The sequence below is a fragment of the Salvelinus sp. IW2-2015 genome, unplaced genomic scaffold (assembly GCF_002910315.2).
Source record: "Salvelinus sp. IW2-2015 unplaced genomic scaffold, ASM291031v2 Un_scaffold890, whole genome shotgun sequence".
Lineage (NCBI taxonomy): Eukaryota > Metazoa > Chordata > Actinopteri > Salmoniformes > Salmonidae > Salvelinus > Salvelinus sp. IW2-2015.
The window spans coordinates 401,713-417,498 of record NW_019942637.1 but is presented as its reverse complement, the minus strand read 5'-3'; the positions used below and the strand labels follow the sequence as shown (position 1 = coordinate 417,498).

At 42.9% G+C, this 15,786-nt stretch overlaps 1 pseudogene; it reads right to left on the bottom strand.

Annotated features, from left to right (window-relative positions):
* Positions 1-15,786, bottom strand: part of LOC112069072 (AMP deaminase 2-like) — a 74,887-nt pseudogene that overhangs the window by 35,102 nt on the left and 23,999 nt on the right.

Here is a 15,786-nt window from a genome sequence, read left to right as displayed (position 1 = left end):
CCCCTTTTTCCTCAAACATAACGATGGTCACTATGGCCAAACAGTTCTATTTTTCTTTCATCAGACCAGAGGACATTTCTCCAAATAGTACGATCTTTGTCCCATGTGCAGTTGCAAACCCTAGTCTGTCCTTTGCTGTTGTTCTGGGATTGATTTGCACTTTTCGCACCAAACAGAATGGTCTCCTTCCTGAGCGGTATGACGGCTGCGTGGTCCATGGTGTTTATACTTGCGTACTATTGTTTGTAAGATGAACGTGGTACCTTCAAGCGTTTGGAAATTGCTCCAAGGATGAACCAGACTTCTGGAGGTCTACAATTTTTTTCTGAGGTTTTGGTTGATTTCTATTGACTTTCTCATGGTGTCAAGCAAAGAGGCACTGAGTTTGAAGTTAGGCTTGAAATACATCCACAGGTACACCTCCAATTGACTAAAATGATGTCAATTAGCCTATCAAAAGCTTCTAAAGCCATGACATAATTTTCTGTATTTTTCCAAGCTGTTTAAAGGCACAGTCCACTTAGTGTATGTAATCTTCTGTCCCACTTGAATTGTGAAACAATGAATTATAAGTGAAATAATCTGTCTGTAAACAATTGTTGGAAAAATTACTTGTGTCTTGCACAAAGTAGATGTCCTAACCGACTTGCCAAAACCATAGTTTGTTAACAAGAAATGTGTGGAGTGGTTTAAAAAACGAGTTTTAATGACTCCAACCTAAGTGTATGTAAACTTCCGACTTCAACTGTATCATACTAAATGAAGTGCCACCAATTTACATACAGAATAATACGAATTACCCGGAGACCATGTTGCCCTCACCCACCACCACTTACAGCGTGCATATCCAGTGTGTCCACACTCAAGTCGAAGGATGTGAGGTTCATGGTTTGGAACACCTCCATGAGCGTCTGTCCCTGCCTCTCTCCACATGCACTATCTCCCCTGGATACTTCTTCATGGCCCTCTTGATGAACCTCAGCAGGTGTTTCTGGTTCATACAAGACGCGGCGTGGATATGGGTATCCACCTGGGTTTACAAGGATCACAGACATAGAAGATGGATTAGGGCACTTTATCATGATGCAACCGATACAACCAGAGGATGGGCACCCTGCTCTGAGGAGAGTGGTTCTATTCAAGGTTTCTTTCTTCCTGCTCTGAGAGAGTGGTTCTATCAAGGTTTCTTCCTTTCTGCTCTGAGGAGAGTGGTTCCCATTCGAGGTTTCTTAATTCCTGCTCTGAGAAAGGTGGTTCCATTCAAGGTTTCTTCCTTCCTGCTCTGAGGAGAGTGGTTCCATTCAAGGTTTCTTTCTTCCTGCTCTGAGGAGAGTGGTTCTATTCAAGGTTTCTTCCTTTCTGCTCTGGAGAGTGGTTCCCATTCGAGGTTTCTTAATTCCTGCTCTGAGAAAGGTGGTCCATTCAAGGTTTCTTCCTTCCTGCTCTGAGGAGAGTGGTTCTATTCAAGGTTTCCTCTTCCTGCTCTAGGAGAGTGGTTCATTCAAGGTTTTTAATTCCTGCTCTGAGGAGAGTGGTTCCATTCAAGGTTTCTTCTTTCCTGCTCTGATTAATATTCCAGGAGCATACAGTACCATTCAGAGACAAAGCTAACCTCAGAGACTAAACCTAACCTCAGAGACTCACCTCAGAGACTCACCTCAGAGACTAAACCTCAGAGACTCACCTCAGAGACTCAACCTAACCTCAAAGACTAACCTCAAGAGTCTAACCTCAGAGTCTAACCTCAGAGACTAACCTCAGAGACTAACCTCAGAGACTAACCTCAGAGACTAACCTCAAGAGACTAACCTCAGAGTCTAAACCTCAGAGTCTAACTCAGAGTCTAACCTCAAAAGTCTAACCTCAGAGACTAACCTCAGAGACTAACCTCAGAGACTAACCTCAGAGACTAACCTCAGAGACTAACCTCAGAGACTAACCTCAGAGACTAACCTCAGAGACTAACCTCAGAGTCTAACCTCAGAGTCTAACCTCAGAGACTCACCTCAGAGACTAACCTCAGAGTCTAACCTCAGAGTCTAACCTCAGAGACTAACCTCAGAGACTAAACCTCAGAGACTAAACCTCAGAGACTAACCTCAGAGACTAACCTCAGAGACTAACCTCAGAGACTCACATCAAGAGACTAACCTAACCTCAGAGACTAACCTCAGAGACTAACCTCAGAGACTAACCTCAGAGACTAACCTCAGAGACTAACTCAGAGACTAACCTAACCTCAGAGACTAACCTCAGAGACTAACTCAGAGTCTAACCTCAGAGTCTAACCTCAGAGAACTAACCTCAGAGACTAACCTCAGAAGACTAACACTCAGAGACTAACCTCAGAGTCTAACCTCAGAGTCCCTAACCTCAGAGACTAACCTCAGAGACTAAAACTCAGTCTAACTCAGAGACTAACCTCAGAGACTAACCTAACCTCAAGAGACTCACCTCAGAGACTACACTCAGAGACTAACCTCAGAGACTAACCTCAGAGACTAACCTCAGAGACTAACCCTCAGAGACTAACAATCAGAGTCTAACCTCAGAGTCTAACCTCAAGAGACTAACCTCAGAGTCTAACCTCAGAGTTCTAACCTCAGAGACTAACCTCAGAGACTAATACCTCAGAGTACTAACCTCAGAGACTAACCTCAGAGACTACCTCAGAGACTAACCTAACCTCAGAGACTAAACCTCAAGAGTCAACCTCAGAGTCTAACCTCAGAGCTAACTCAGAGACTAACCTAAACCTCAGAGACTAACCTCAGAGTCTAACCTCAGAGTCTAACCTCAGAGTCTAACCTCAGAGACTAACCTAACCTCAGAGACTACCATCAGAGACTCACCTCAGAGACTCACATCAGAAGACTAACCTCAGAGACTAACCTCAGAGACTAACCTCAGAGTCCTAACCTCAGAGACTAACCTAACCTCAGAGACTAACCTCAGAGTCTAACCTCAGAGAGACTAACCTAAACCTCAGAGACTAACCTCAAGTACTTTACAGTGAAACAATACATGACCAATACTTTACAGTGAAACAATACATGACCAATACTTTACAGTGAAACAATACATGACCAATACTTTACCATGAAACAATACATTACCAATATTTTACAATGAAACAATACATTACCAATATTTTACAATGAAACACATGACCAATACTTTACAGTGAAACAATACATTACCAATACTTTACAATGAAACAATACATGACCAATACATTACCAATACCTTACATTGAAACAATACATACCAATATTTTACAATGAAACAATACATTACCAATACTTTACAGTGAAATAATACATTACCAATACTTTACAATGAAACAATACATGAACAATACTTTACAATGACACATTAAAGACAAAAAACAACAAAGAATAAAAGTGTACAAGAGAACAAAACACAGTACCAAAGTAAATCAATAAAAGACACGGTCTGTCTGTGTACTGTACTCACACAGGTCCGTTGATGATGAGAGCCATCATGACGTTCATGTCATTGATGTAGTCCTGTAGGTCTGGATAAGGAAGCTCCAACTCTGTGCTCCTGACATCACAGTGCATGTTTTAAAGGGACATTATAAGATGATCTACTGTACATGCCAGGGGTCAATTCCAAGAATTCAATTCCCAAATCAATATTATTCCCAACAATTTGACAAATTCCATTTTGAATTCAGTTCCCGCAGGCTTTCAGGCTGATCATGTCACTGTTCAGATAGGCTAGCTATACTGGAAATAAAGGAATACAGGTTGAAATGATTAAAAACAAATCCTACAGTCAATTTTGTATGCTATGTGCATTAAATCCATTAACTGGGAAATACCGTATATTCCAATTAAATTAAATTCCAAAGATTAAAATCTGTTTACAATTTCAATTAAATTCCAATTCAAAAAGTCCAAACAGTCTAATTCCAATTAAATTCCTATTCCATAACTTGAAGATTTTTTAAATAAACATTTAATTCAATGTAAATTCTCCACTTCATATGTGAATTCAATAATCAAATTAGAATTTCAAGTTAAAAATCGGAATTGGCCTTGCTACATGCTGATGACAAGTTTTATAACGTATCACAGAGCAGAATATAATTCTTTAAACCTGCAGGTTTTAAGTAAAGTGTTACCAAAGTAATTCAAGTGGTAGAAAGATTTAATGGAAGAAACCAATGTCTCACTTCTCCATTGTGTCCTTATTAGTGTAGATATGGACGACACCGTTTACCATCTTGCAGCCGTAGCCTATATCAGGAGGAATACAGGCAGGGTCCTGGTTCTCGTAGGGGTGAGTGGTGGAGACGGGAGGATGGACCGTCTGGTCTAAATCTAGAATGGAATAGAGTACAATAGAATAAAATCAAATAGAATAGAGTACAATAGAATATAATCAAATAGTATATACTTCAATAGAATATAATCAAATAGAATAGAGTAGAATATAATCAAATAGAATATAATCAAATAGAATAGAGTACAATAGAATAGAATCAAATATAATATAATTCAATAGAATAGAATCAAATAGAATAGAGTTTATAATATATACAGTATAATATATACAGTTTAAGTCGGAAGTTTACATACACCTTAGCAAAATACATTTAAACTCAGTTTTTCACAATTCCTGACATTTAATCCTAGTAAAAATTCCCTGTCTTAGGTAAGTTAGGATCACCACCTTATTTTAAGAATGAGAAATGTCAGAATAATAGTAGAGAGAATGATTTATGTCAGCTTTTATTTCTTTCATCACATTCCCAGTGGGTCAGAAGTTTACATACACTCAATTAGTATTCGGTAGCATTGCCTTTAAATAGATTAACTTGGGTCAAACGTTTCGGGTAGCCTTCCACAAGCTTCCCACAATAAGTTGGGTGAATTTTGGCCCATTCCTCCTGACAGAGCTGGTGTAACTGAGTCAGGTTTGTAGGCCTCCTTGCTCGCACATGCTTTTTCAAGCTTTAACTTCCTGACTGATGTCTTGAGATGTTGCTTCAATATATCCACATACTTTTCCTTCCTCATGATGCCATCTGTTTTGTGAAGTGCACCAGACCCTCCTGCAGCAAAGCACCCCCACAACATGATGCTGCCACCCCGTGCTTCACGGTTGGGATGGTGTTCTTCGGCTTGCAAGCGTCCCCCTTTTTCCTCCAAACTTAACGATGGTCATTATGGCCAAAGTTCTATTTTTGTTTCATCAGACCAGAGGACATTTCTCCAAAAAGTACGATTTTTGTCCCCATATGCAGTTGCAAACCCTAGTCTGGCTTTTTTATGGCGGTTTTGGAGCAGTGGCTTCTTCCTTGCTGAGCAGCCTTTCAGGTTATGTCGATRTAGGACTCATTTTACTGTGGATATAGATATTTTTGTACCCGTTTCCTCCAGCATCTTCACAAGGTCTTTTGCTGTTTTTATGGGATTGATTTGCACTTTTCGCACCTAAGTACGTTCATCTGTAGGAGACAGAACGCGTCTCCTTCCTGAGCGATATGATGGCTGCGAGGTTCCATGGTGTTTATACTTGCGTACTATTGTTTGTACAGATGAACGTGGTACCTTCAGGCGTTTGTAAATTGCTCCCAAGGATGAACCAGACTTGTGGAAGTCTACAAATTTTCTTCTGAGGTCTTGGCTGATTTCTTTTGATTTTCCCATGATGTTAAGCAAAGAGGCACTGAGTATGAAGGTAGGCCTTGAAATACATCCACAGGTACACCTCCAATTGACTCAAACTATGTCAATTAGCCTATCAGAATCTTCTAAAGCCATGACATCATTTTCTGGAATTTTCCAAGCTGTTTAAAGGCACAGTCAAATTAGTGTATGTAAACTTCTGACCCACTGGAATTGTGAAACAATTAATTATAAGTGAAATAATCTGTCTGTAAACAATTGTTGTAAAAATTGCTTGTGTCATGCACAAAGTAGATGTCCTACCCGACTTGGCAAAACTATAGTTTGTTAACAAGAAATTTGTGGAGTGGTTGAAAAACGAGTTTTAATGACTACAACCTAAGTGTATGTAAACTTCCGATTTCAACTGTAATACGCATCATGCAACAATTTCAAAGATTTTACTGATTTACAGTTCATAGAAGGAAATAAAATTKWATTAATTAATTAGGACCTAATCTATGGATTTCACATGACTGGGCAGGGGTACAGCCATGGGTGGGCATAGGCTCCCCCAATTGGGAGCCAGGTCCACCCACTGGGGAGCCAGGCCCAGCCAATTAGAATTAGTTTCCCCCCACAAAAGGGCTTTATTACAGACAGAAATACTCCTCAGCGCCCCCCCTCCCCCGCCTCAGACGATCCCACAGGTGAAGAAGCGGGATGATGAGGTCCTGGGCTGGCATGGTTACACGTGGTCTGCGGTTGTGACGCCTGTTGGATGTACTGCCAAATTCTCTAAAACGACATTGGAGGCGGCTTATGGTAGAGAAATGAACATAAAATTATCTGGCAACAGCTATGTTGGACATTCCTGCAGTCAGCATGCCAATTGCATGCTCCCTCAAAACTTGAGAGACCTGTGGCATTGTGTTGAATGACAAAACTGTACATTTTAGAGTGGCCTTTTAATGTCCCCAGCACAAGATGCACCTGTGCAATGATCATGTTTTTTAATCATCTTCTTGATATGCCACACCTGTCAGGTGAATGGATTATCTTGGCAAAGGAGAAACGCTCACTAACAGGGATGTAAACAAATTTGTACACAACATTTTAGAGAAATACGTTTTTTTGTGTGTATGGAACATTTCGGGGATCTTTTATTTCAGCTCATGAAACATGGGGACCAACACTTTACATGTTGCTTATATATATTTTTTTGTTCAGTATATAATATAGTTAAAGTGATTAGTCCGTCAGACACAGAACTTCTTCTTCTTCTTGCTGTGCTCCTTATCCCTGCAGATGGGTTGGAATGGGCCAAGCATGTTGCCAATGCCATACCGATGTCGGCACTGCATTTCAATGGGGATAATTCCCCCACTGGTCTGTACACTGCGTGACAGTCTGTGCTGCTAGGTGGTAGAGCTGATGGAGTGTGGAAATTACTTCTATTGATGATTATGAAACTGCTAGTCCTGAAGAGGCATAATGATTGGCTGAGAGCCATTTGAAGTTGTGCTAACAGCAGATTAACCTTTGACAGCGTGTGGTTTCAAATGTTGAATTTCAATGATGAAAATTCTCCCAGTTTACACACAGTCTGTGCTAGGTGTTGTGCGCGTGCCTGTCTGCCTGTCTGTCGGCCTGTGTTTTTCTGTGTGTCTGTCTGCCTGTCTGTATGTGTTTCTCTGTGTGTCTGTCCGCCTGTCTGTCTGCCTGTGTTTCTCTGTGTGTCTGTCTGCCTGTCTGTATGTGTTTCTCTGTGTGTCTGTCCGCCTGTCTGCATTTCAGTCTGTCTGTCTGTGTTTCTCTGTCTGTCTTCTCTACCTGCAGTAACAGAGGTCTCAGGTATCTCCTCATAGATGCCCATATCTAGAGGTCTGTCACTGAGCTCCTCCAGGTAGCTGGCTGTGGTCCGACAGAAGCTCTGCATGGACAGGCCGATGTACTTCTCCCTGATGAACAAGGCCTTCACTACCACACTTAGCAGCATCCAGCAGGTCTGTGAAGGGAACCTGGAGAGGAGGGGGCGGGGAGAAGAGAGGCACAGGTTAGCCATTGGACCTTAGAAGAAAATAATACTTTTATTTTTTACATTGTAATTTCTTATAATTTTTTTCTTTTCAACCCACACATGAGCTGCCCCTGGATCAGTGTTAAGAGGTTAGCTAAGTGCCTTGCTAAAAGGCCCTACAGCAGGATATGGTATGGAGGTTTTTTTTGGGGGGGGGGGTATTTACTGTGACCTACCCCACATTTCTCCTCTCCAGAGATGGCGACCCGCTGGAACTCTTTCTCTCCTTCCCGCTCCATCTCCTTGGGGTACAGGTCCATGAATGCCTGGCTCTGCTGCTCTTCAGGTATCTAACACAAGACGATAGGCCAGGTGTATTCAAATATTACCGCGCACGAGGTCTGGAGCCCGCTGCATTTCTATATTCTACCTGATAATTAATTGCGCTCACCTGTGTGTTCAGGTCTAAATCATTCCCTGATTAGAGGGCAGAATGGGATAAAAAAAACTAAAAAACTGTTGAATGTCTTCAGTAGGATCTCAGAGGGCTTGAAGATATGAGGTAGATAGGGTGAAGAGGAGAGAGACGGTCATTGACATAGACGTGTGTTGCCAGCTGATGCTAGATAGCTGTAAGGGGGGTAAGTGGACCTCGCTTTTAAGTATACATGAGAGAATAATAGTATGGTGATCTCGGACCAGGTGTACTCTGACTATACCACTAGAAGATCTGTGGTTAGGGCCTTCTGATGCTAATAGCCAATGCATTGCTTGTAGCCTGAGCTAATGTGAAGTGTTCCTTACTGTACTCACTCTAGGGTCAAGTAGCTAGGATGGAACTCAATGCCGAGTGTCCTGACATTATCAAACTGCTAGGTTAAGCTAGATGAGCGTAATGTTAGGTCACTTACTGTTACGTACTACTCTAGGCATTAGCAGAGGAGCCTAATTATGCAGTGTTCTTATTGTATCGTCATCGTACGTCAGTAGCTAGCGCGTAATACTAAGTGTGATGTGTCACATTCTTCGGTACTCACCTCTAGGTCAGTTTAGCTGAGGAGCTCATATGTGAGTTCCTTTACGTACTCACTCTGGTTAGTACAGAGCTATGTACCATTGCTCACTCTAAGGTCCAGTAGCTAGAGGAGGTAAGTTGAGGTTGCGCTCGTCTTTATCGATTACTTCACTCTTAGTGCATGTAGGCTAGAGGAGCGTAAATGTGAGTCTCCATGTACTTGTACTGCAACTCTCGATAGTCAACGTGAAGAGACAGGAGCTAATGTGAGTCACCTTACTGTACTCATCTCTAGGTGCTTAGTAGCGTAGAGGAGCTAATGTGAGTCACCTTACTGTTACTCACTCATAGGTCAGTAGCTAGAGGAGCTTAATGTGAGTCTCCTTACTGTACTCACTCTAGGTCCAGTAGCTAGAGGAGCTAATGTGAGTCACCTTACTGTACTCAACTCTAGGTCAGTAGCTAAGAGAGAGCTAATGTGAGTCACCTTACTGTACTCACTCTAGCGTCAGTAGCTAGAGGAGCTAATGTGAGTCTCCTTACTGTACTCACTCTAGGTCAGTAGCTAGAGGAGCTAATTGTGAGTCACCTTACTGTACTCACTCTAGGTCTAGTAGCTAGAGGAGCTAATGTGCATCACCTTACTGTACTCACTCTAGGTCAGGTAGCTAGAGGAGCTATATGTGAGTCTCCTTATCGTGTACTCACTCTAGGTCAGTAGCCAGCAGAGCTAATGGGTGGTCTCCTACTGTACTCACTTCTAGGTAGCTAAGTAGCGCTGTCAGTCATCATTAACTCCTGTTTGGCTCGCGAAGGATATTTTGCTCAAACCTGTAGAAGACACTAAATAAAAAGCTTTTTTAGAGACTTCAACATGATCCCATTGGATTCATGAGGACTTGTTGCTGACTACTAATCTCTCTCCCTTCTCCCTCTCTCCTCTCTCCCTCCTCTTGCCTCTCTCTCTCTCTCCTCCGTCCCGCCCTCCCTCCCTCCCTCCCTCCCTCCCTCCCTCCTCCCATCACTTGACATTCTGGCTGATCTGTCTCTCTAGTCGTTGTCGTCTCTCCTCCAGCTGTTCTATGGGACTGTCTTCAGGAACTCATAAGGGGCGCTGATTGCAGTATCACGCTCTGCTAAGCTGCGAGAGAACAGCTCCTACATGGAGACACAGAGAGAGTAGCTTGTTTAGAGCTTGCTTGGAAATACGTTGTAAAACGTTTTTGTTATTACCGATTTTCAATTCAATTTATCCACCTGTGTGGCTGGAGTTGTATTGTTAAATGATCACAAATTCCATTCTTTCTATCTCACTTACCTCAGCGATCTCCTTGTACTTGCCGTCCATGGAGGTACGTAGGTCAATTGTCTGTTTCAGCACCACAGGGATCCCTGGCAAAGAATGCTGGGAAGTCAGAAGGTGGCGGGCACCACGGCGGTCAACTAGAGAGAGAGAGAGGAGGGAGAAAGTGGGGGAGGGAGGGAGAGAGAGCGAGAGAGAGGAGAGAGAGGAAGGAGAGAGAGATGGAAGGAAGAAAGGTAGAAAGAAAGAAAGAAAGAAAGAGGAAGAAATAAATAAAGAAAGAAAGAAAGAAAAGGAGCGAGCGAGAGAGAGGAAGGAGAGAGAGTTAGAGCGTTAGAGAGTGATAAAGAGAGAGCGTTAGAGAGTGATAAAGAGAGAGAGATAGAGAGAGATAAAGAGAGAGAGATAGAGAGAGATAAAGAGAGATAGAGAGAGAGAGATAAAGAGTGATAAAGAGAGAGAGAGAGAGGAAGGAGATAGCGCGAGAGAGATTGTTATGCCGATCTGCACCGTGCCAAATCAGATGTTTCCAAGATCAGGTTTCTTTCCCCTTTTTACTAAGCTTAGCCTACTCCACAGTTCATAAACCGGAAGGCACAGAAGCCACATAGGCTGAGAATAACAAGCGTGACGACTGCCAGGACAATATACAGAGCAGAGTCAAAACAGTAACCCAGCCCAGTGCTGGAGGTCTGAACTCAGCCGCTGTTTCTGCCTCCAGACACAACGGACCATTCAGGTGGAGCCTAAAACCCATCAACACTGGCCTTGTTGCCAGCACAGGATTCAATGTCTCCTAAAACCCATCAACAATACACTGACCTTGTTGCCAGCACAGGATTCAATGTCTCCTAAAACCCATCAACAATACACTGGCCTTGTTGCCAGCACAGAATTCAATGTTTCCTAAAACCCATCAACAATACACTGGCCTTGTTGCCAGCACAGGATTCAATGTCTCCATGTTGATGAAGCAAATGCAGTTGCAAGAAAAACAATAACATTCTAACTACAGTTACAAGACCTGGGCCAAGGGTCAAGGGTCAAGGGGCTCATTGAACAGTACAAGCTAGGATGGAAAGATATCTGATGTAGGAACATGTGAATACAACATGGTTGAAAACAGTTCAGACAGCCAGACAGCCCGACAGACAGCCCGACAGACAGCCCGACAGACAGCTCCGACAGCCAGCCAAGCCAGCCAGCCAGCCAGACAGACAGACACAGACAGACAGACAGACAGACAGACAGACAGACAGACAGACAGACAGACAGACAGACAGACAGACAGCTTGACCGACAGACAGACAGACAGCCAGACAGACAGCCAGACAGATCGACAGGCAGCCAGACAGACAGCCAGAGAGCCAGCCAGCCAGCCAGCCAGTCAGCGGTCCAGACATGCAGACAGCCAGACAGCCAGACAGATGGATATGGTATGTGCTTCACCTTCCTGTCCCCCAGAGTGCACTTAGCAATCAGCATCAGTGTCTGTTGGTGCGACGATATTAACTTCTTTGGGACAGGGGGGCAGTATTGAGTAGCTTGGATAAAAGGTGCCCAGAGTAAACTGCCTGCTACTCAGTCTCTAAAAGCTAGAATATGCATATAATTAATAGATTTGATAGAAAAAACACTGAAGTTTCTAAAACTGTTTGAATGATGTCTGCGAGTATAACAGAACTCATATGGCAAGCAAAAACCTGAGAAAAGATCCAACCAGGAAGTGGGAAATCTGAGGTTTGTAGTTTTTCAACTCTTGCGCCATACAAGATACATGGAAATGTGGTCATATTGCACTTCTAAGGCTTCCACTAGATGTCAACAGTCTTTAGAACCTTGTTTGATGGCTCTACTGTGGAAGGAGGGGGAATGGGAGCTGAATGAGTCAAGAGGTCTGCCAGAGTGGCATGAGCTGGGTAACGCGCGTTCACGTGAGAGGTAGCTTGCGTTCCATTGCAATTATACAGACAAAGGAATTCTCCGGTTGGAACATTATTGAAGATTTACGATCAAAACATCCTAAAGATTGATTCTATACTTAGTTTGACATGTTTCTACGAACTGTAATATGACTTTTCGTCTGAACTTTCGCCTGGACCTGCCGCGCGTTGTGAGTTTGGATTGTGTACTAAATGCGGCGAACAAAAAGGAGGTATTTGGACAAATGATGGACTTTATCAAACAAATCAAACATTTATTGTGGAACTGGGATTCCTGGGGGGCATTCTGCTGAAGATCATCAAAGGTAAGTGAATATTTATAATGCTATTTCTGACTTGTTGACTCCACAACATGGCGGATTATCTGTATGGCTTGTTTGGGCTCTGAGCGCTGTACTCAGATTATTGCATGGTGTGCTTTTCGGTAAAGCTTTTTTGAAATCTGACACAGCGGTTGCATTAACCCCTTACAGTATTATAGACACTATGTTCCTGGGATTTACTATGATCTTCTATGTAGTAGACCCCCCCTTACAGATTTATGACACTATATGTCCTGGGATATTTCTATGATCTTCTTATGTAGTAGACCCCCTTACAGTATTATAGACACTATGTCCTGGGATTTACTATGATCTTCTATGTTAGCTAGAACCCTTACAATATTAAGACACTATTGTCCTGGATTTACTATGATCTCTATGTAGTAGACCCCTTACCAGTATTATAGACACGTATGTCTGGATTACTATGAATGCTTCTATGTAGTAGACCCCCTTACAAGTCATTATAGACACTATGTCCTGATGCCTATATACTATGATCTTCTATGTGTAGCAAGAACCCTGATATCCTTACTGTAAGGGGTCTACTATATAGCTAAAGCTAGTAAACTGCCCAGCTAAAACTGTCCTATACGTGTTAATGGGTGTTTATTGGTTATGTAGTCTTATAGGACATAGTTGTATATGTAGGGTAGCTGGATGAAGGTTCGTCAGTGATTGTTTAGTGGAGTCAAGAGAAGGGGTACATGTTTGCCATAAGAATGTACTGTTGCTGTCGTTCATGTGTGTAGGGAGTTCTCAGATCTTCATAGATGGGTCATAATAGTTTTGTAGCTCAAACCGCTCAAACTTTAGACGTTTTGACAGCCTACCGGGGAACAGTGGGTTAACTGCCTTGTTCAGGGGCAGAACGACATACCGTGAGACTCAAGAGATTTAGCCTAATGTCTATGCTTAGGGGTCATGTATAAAAATGCCCAGCTGCCCTTTATTTTGGCTACCATGGCTAGAAGAAGAGATCTCAGTGACTTTGAAAGAGAGGCCTCAAAGGAACCTAGGGGGTTTAAAGGGTATGTATATCTCTCAGTCACCAGATCTCAACCCAATTGAACACTTATGAGAGATTCTGGAGCGGAATTACTCATGGAAAAATKGTGTCGTATCCCTCCAATAGAGTTCCAGACACTTGTAGAATCTATGCCAAGGTGCGTTGAATCTGTTCTGGCTCGTGATGACCCCCAACGCCCTATTAAGACACTTCATGTTGGTGTTTCCTTTATTTTGACAGTTACCTGTATGTGTTTTTGTGGAGGGCAGTATGCTTCCAGTGGCAATAATAGCAGCGCTAAGCCTTATGGGCCTGTATGCATCTGATCCCCTAATGGCTGCTATATTTAGATCATCTAATGGTTACGTAACTCCCCATCCACACAATACACACCAAGGAGAAACTAGTCCCCAAGCAGGCACGTTTCACAGGGTGCTACATTTTGTACTTGGCTCTACAGGGTAGCATCCATTATGGCTCTACAGGGTAGATTCCATTATGGCTCTACAGGGTAGATTCCATTATGGCTCTACAGGGTAGCATCCATTATGGCTCTACAGGGTAGATTCCATTATGGCTCTACAGGGTAGCATCCATTATGGCTCTACAGGGTAGCATCCATTATGGCTCTAAAGGGTAGCATCCATTATGGCTCTACAGGGACACAGTTGGAAGAGATACATGGTATCATGACAATAATCTGTACGGATCATAGATTCTGCTTGTACTGTATGAAACCTCAGGTAACCTAATCTCAGATTTACCAATGACTTAGATTTGACCCGGAAACACATCATGCCCCTTGCAAAATCATCGACTAGGACAATCAGTCAATCATGTCTCCAGGTATTCGGGTAATACATAACAATGGTGCCCAGAAACATATTGTGCATAGTGTTCTGGCCAACTAGTCCATTTGGTAGATTAAAGTTCCACAGTCTGTCATGAGGGACTACGGGAAAAGAGTACAGAAGATTTCTATATTATATTTAACACATGGTCACTTACATTTACATTTACATTTAAGTCATTTAGCAGACGCTCTTATCCAGAGCGACTTACAAATTGGTGCATTCACCTTATCCAGTGGAACAACCACTTTACAATAGTGCATCTAACTCTTTTAAGGGGGGGGGGGTTAGAAGGATTACTTTATCCTATCCTAGGTATTCCTTAAAGAGGTGGGGTTTCACTTCTTCGTTATCTTGATGGATTCAATTGTAGGTGAGGCTTGACAAGGAGGTGTAATTGTAATCCTTTGCTAATTGACTTCCCATCCAATGCATAATAGCAATACATAGAATTGTAACAGAGTCGGTCCGAACCCTAACCTTCGTTGGGTCTCTCTCCTCGAACCAGGGATGTTCTCTGGTTCAAGCCAAACGCTCACATTTCAAAAGCACACCTGAGAACCTGACCGCTCTGTTCTATCTCACCCGGAGCTCGTGTTGTTGTCGTCAACAGTCCTCAGGGAGGGATGACGATTAAATGAATCTGATACTAAGAACTGATACTAAGGAGAGTAAAGGTCAAAAGTGAAGGGTCATCGCTTCCTGTTGTTAGGTTCTTATTTTTCAGAGTAAATAACTCACGGACACTAGAGAAGCTTTAACCAAGTTTAATTCTTCCCAAAGGTTCTGTACAGCTRTAATTCAGACAGCAAAACACTTCTCACCATCACAGTTTATATACATCCCACTTAAGACACTCCTCCTTCTCTCCAATCCTTACATCTTATGGTTCAACAGGAAAAGGGTAACAGAATACCAAACCCTTATTACTCCCTTAAGGGGATCTGACCTCATCTCCTGACCTCAACCTCATCCACAGATGTCCATCTGTCTTTCCTGAATCAACACGGTGCTCTCCTCCCGTCCACCCAACACATTCCACAGCCACTCTGTCTCTCCACAGATCTCACTCCTTAATAATATACGATGCGTCTGGTCTATCATGTCTTTAATATCTCAATGTTCAACATGTCGACACTGTGTAATCAACCTCCTCAAAGAGAGGGCTGATCTCTGAACTCGTCCACACTACTGGTTTCCTGTTTTGAGTTTTAGATGTCTCCCGACAACATCTCCGATTGTTGTGTCAAGTCCACAACTGTACAGCTGTGGCTCCAGTGTCTCAGTGGGTTAGAGCGTGGAACAGGCAACACCATGGGTTGTGGGTATTCATCAACGAGTATGTTTCCATTAACCATCAGCAGTAATGATAGCAAAGAGATTACTGATGCCATAGACTTGTGCAGCTAAGACTACCTACAATGCACCAGTTTCTACTCCGGGGAGGGAGGGTCAATGGGCACACTCACACACACATTACTACCRGAATATTACACAAGTCACTGTCTGGCGACAGGGTAGCAGAGGGTGAGGGAGAGAGGAGAGAGAGAGAGAGAGAGGGAGAGAGAGAGAGAGAGAGCGAGAGGGAGAGAGAAGAGAGAGAGGGTGAGGGAGAGAGGAGAGAGAGAGGGAGAGATGAGAGAGGAGAGAGAGGGTGAGGGAGAGAGGAGAGAGAAATGTCAA